Source organism: Electrona antarctica, assembly GCF_951216825.1.
Source record: "Electrona antarctica genome assembly, chromosome: 6".
Lineage (NCBI taxonomy): Eukaryota > Metazoa > Chordata > Actinopteri > Myctophiformes > Myctophidae > Electrona > Electrona antarctica.
In genome coordinates this window covers 50,832,418-50,836,947 of record NC_136811.1, presented here as the reverse complement: position 1 = coordinate 50,836,947, position 4,530 = coordinate 50,832,418, and positions in this window count along the sequence as shown.

Sequence of the window (4,530 nt, the reverse complement as noted above, 5' to 3'; positions counted from 1 at the left end):
TCGTCCAATCACAACTCGAGCCGGGTCCATGGGCGACTCGGAGAGCCAATCGGCGTCGCGGGGAGGCGGGTCTTAACGCCGCACAGTCCGGAAGTACATAAGGGGGAAGTTGTGAAAATAAAATGACGGACATGTGAGGACAGAGGCGGGATTTAATTATAACTCTATTATGGATTTACCACGAACCGGCTAAAGATGTACTAAAACAGTGGTTTTCAACCTGTTTCAAAGGACCATTCTTTATGGGGCATTTGAGCCACCCACGAGCCACCATTTGAGCCTCTCACTCAATCCCAATTTATTTGTATTTATCTTGGATAAGATTTTGTCCACAATTCCATGCTGTGTAAATGGTAAATGGTAAATGGTGCATTTATATAGCGCCTTTATCCAAGGCGCTTTACATAGATTGTGCATTACATTCACCCATTCACACACACATTCATACACCGATTGCGGCGGAAGCCATGCAAGGTACCAACCAGCACATCGGGAGCAATTTGGGGTTCACTGTCTTGCCCAAGGACACTTCGACATGTAGACAGGAGGAGCCGGGATTCGAACCGCCGACCCATGGATCATTGGACGACCTGCTCTACCTCTTGAGCCACAGTCGCCTGTGTTGATGTTGGTACCATTAGGAGTGATGACAGGCAAATGTTGATCAAAATAACAATTCTTAAGTAGGCCTATAAGCAATCGCATTTGAAGTAAATGCAAATTGCTAAAGAATAATTCAGGATTCCAATGAAAAAACAGCAAAAAGAGCAGATCTACAAGCTCAAACCGCGTGACACGTTTGGAGCTTGCATGTAGATATTTTTGCTTTCTTTTATGTGACATACAGTAGAATGGTGAAGTATAGTAGTTAAAATACGGAGATAATAGGTTACTGCATTATGCCTGACAATGTGGCCCTCTGGAGTCATCAAAGTTGCCTAGGTCTATGTCTGTATGTCTGTCTGACTCTGTTGTCTGTCTGTCTGTCTGTCTGTCTGTCTGTCCCTCCCTCCCTCTGACTCCAGATAGTCGGCAATCCCTGTGCTACATATAATAGCAGTGTTCAGCATCCATCCATCCATCCATCCATCTTCAACTGCTTATCCGTAGTCGGGTCGCGGGGGCAACAGCTCCACCAGAGAGCTCCAGACTTTCCTCTCCAGAGCAACATTAGTAGTACAACTTCCTCCTGGGGGATTCTGAGGCTTTCCAAGGCCATTGAGTTGATGTAATCCCTCCATCTCATCCTTGGTCTTCCCTGGGGTCTCCTCCCAGTGGGACATACATTGAGGACCTCCCTAGTAGGGAGACGCTAGAGAGTCGAGAGGTATCCTAACCAGATCATGATGCCCGAACAACCTAAGCTGGCTCCTTTAGTCCTTTCCAGGCGAAGAAGCAGCAACTCTACTCCGACTCTCTCTTGTGTGACTGAACTTCTCACCCTATCTCTAAGGGACCCGTCGGAGAAAACTCATTTCGGGCGCTTGTATTCGCGACCTTATTCTTTCGGTCATGACCCACACTTCATAACTATAGGTGAGAGTAGCTATAGCATTGATTGATTGATTGATTGAAGAATTTATTAACAGTTTGCAGAATTACAGTACATTTCAAGCACAAACTCAATACAAAGGCTGTTAACTGTGAGTGGACGACCCAATTAAGCATTACACTTGTTTCCAATAGGGTCCACCATGTTCAAATCATCAAAACATTTAGAGACGTACAAATAGACACTTCTATAGACAGAACAGGAATTCATCATAAAGGAGGTAAAAAGGGAAAAGAAACATATACAGTGAGGGAAAAAAAGGGGTGGGCGGTGGGGGGGATTCACGTTCAGCTCCGTTAATTTGTTTGTTTTCCTTGGAGGAGCTGCGTTGGGTCCCCAAGTCGGCTCCGTGGCCGTACCTTGAGTTGGCTGTGTGGCCGTGACCGTCTCTTGTGTTGTCCTTGCGTTGGGTCCCCAAGTCGGCTCAGTGGCCATACCTTGAGTTGGCTGTGTGGCCGCGACCGTCTCTTGTGTTGTCCTTGCGTTCGTGTTTGAGGGATTCCGATTTTACAGGGGCCAGTTTCGAATTGCAGCCGTCCGTAGGTGCCCTTTGAGAACGGTTTTGAAGGAGTCAAGGGATTCGCATGTCTTAATGACAGTTGGTAGGGCGTTCCACATTTTGGTGGCATAGGAGCGAAAAGAATTTAGTCCCTTGTTTGTGCCGAATCTGGGTTGTACATGGTTCGTTGCACTCCCTCTGGTGTTGTGGGTGTGGACTTCGTTAACATTAAGGAAGTATCTAGACAGGTACATGGGTATCTTGGTGGTGTATCGAATCTTGTGGACCAGACCCATTGCAAGATGCTGTACTCTGTCGTCGACCCTAAGCCATTCCAGCCTGTCGAAGTGGGCAGGGGTGAGGTGGGTTCGGGGGGCTAGGTCAAGTAGGAGCCTGACCAGTTTGTTTTGGGAAGTCTGGAGCCTGGTTTTAAGGGCCTTTGAGGTGCTGTGGTACCAGGAGGTGCATGCATAGTCAAAGAAACCCTGTACAAGGGCTCCTGTTAAGGTCTTCAAGGTGTTTTTGTTGACCAGTGAGGAGATCCTGTAAAGGAATCTTGTTCTATGGTTGACCTTTTTGATTACGTTGGTGGCCATTTTATCACCGGAAAGATTAGCCTCCAGGATGGAACCTAGGTAGGTAATTTCATCTTTACGTGTGATAACATTGTCACCCACTCTAACCAAGAAGCCATTTGCCTTGCTGAGATTACTATTAGAGCCAAAGAGAATGGATTCAGTTTTTCCCAGGTGTAAAGATAGTTTGTTATAAGCGAGCCAGGTGCAGATTCTACCGAGTTCAGAGCTGAGGGCCTTTTCAACCTGCAGTTTGTTCCTGTCCGAGACTAGCAGTGCCGAGTCATCTGCGAACAGGAACAAGTTGCAGTCACAAGCTGAAGTCATGTCGTTAACATATATTAGGAACAGTAAAGGTCCTAGTATGCTCCCTTGTGGAACGCCACAGCTCACTGGGAGGGGGGGGGACAGTGTTCCATTCACCTCCACCATCTGTTCTCTCCCCTCCAGGTAGGATTGCATCCAGCTCACTGATGTGCTATCGAAACCAATTGCCTTTAGCTTGTTAACCAGTATGGAGTGGTTCACGGTGTCAAAAGCAACGAAGATTGCTCAGTAATCAGAGTGCTGTGTGTTCTGGCGCTCTGTTTTCATCAGTGTTCAAGCATTGTTACAGAATAATTTTTCTTTTTTAAGATATTTTTTTGGCTTTTTGCCTTTTTATTGATAGATTTTTACAGTATTACGACAGGAAAGGGGGAGAGAGATGGGGGGGGGGGTCGTCGGTATCGGGACTCAAACCCGGCGGTGGTTCAGGGGTAGAGTGGCTGGATGTAAACCGCAAGGTTGCCAGAATTCGAACCCGGGCTCCCCCAGAGTTAGTGTCAAAGTGTCCTTGAGCAAGACACTGAACCCCTAATTGCTCCCGATGTGCTAGTTGGTGCCTTGCATGGTTTCCGCTGACATCGGTGTATGAATGTGTGTGAATGGGTGGAGTTTTCTTTTCTTTTTTCTTCTTGCGTGTGTTTTTTTTGTACTTTTTCTTTTTGTTTTCTCTGTTTCTCTTTCTCATCTTGTTTAACTTTCTGTAGGCCTATAAAAACTATTAAATCTAATTAACAGGGCGTAAAAACAAACAAAAACAAAACAAAACATTGCAGCTTTAACAAAAGTTCAGGTATAGTGACATGCCCAAAATAGGGATGCGGATGCCAGGTTGAAAGTGGTTAATGAAATGGAAAAAGTAATGAGGGCTTAAAGCATTACTGAGAGGGTGCGTCACTTACACACTGAAGAATGTTCATAGAAGTAGAACAGAACATGATTCATGAAGGACAGGAAGTCCACAATGTTCAGTATAGCCTACCGAAGTGGTTCTCAACCTGTGGGTCGGCAGTGAAGTGACAATTTAAGGATTTTTAAGACAACACCGGAAAAAAGACCATTACTGAATCTTTAGTATACAGTATGTCTATACAAATTGGTGAAACATTGGCCAATTGTCGAATAATATATTAAGAAAGAGGGTCTTTCTCTTTATTCTTAATCTCCTTTTGCTTGTGTGTATATTTATGTACTCGTTATTTTTTGTTGTTGCAGTAATTATTGTTGTTATTATCCAATACCTTTCATGTGAGGAAACAGAGTATGAAGTGTACAAAGACATGACAGAGAAAGAGGACAATGATGTATTTGTATTTATGCTGGGGGGGAAGGTGTGGGGAAATGAAATGTTTTGTTCTTTAAAATGTTAAAAACCAAATAAAAATATATAAAAAAAAAGAAAGAGGCAGAAATTGTGAAAATGTAACCAATCTACAAATCCACAAAGGTCTACTCTCGCATTGGCAACTTGGCTTTGTATAGCTTTTCTGTGGAACCAAGCAGGGGTCATCAATGTGTCCGTACGCGTACAAATGTGTCCGTGGCAAAGACTTGGTCTTGTCCCATGGCAAAAGTTGGAT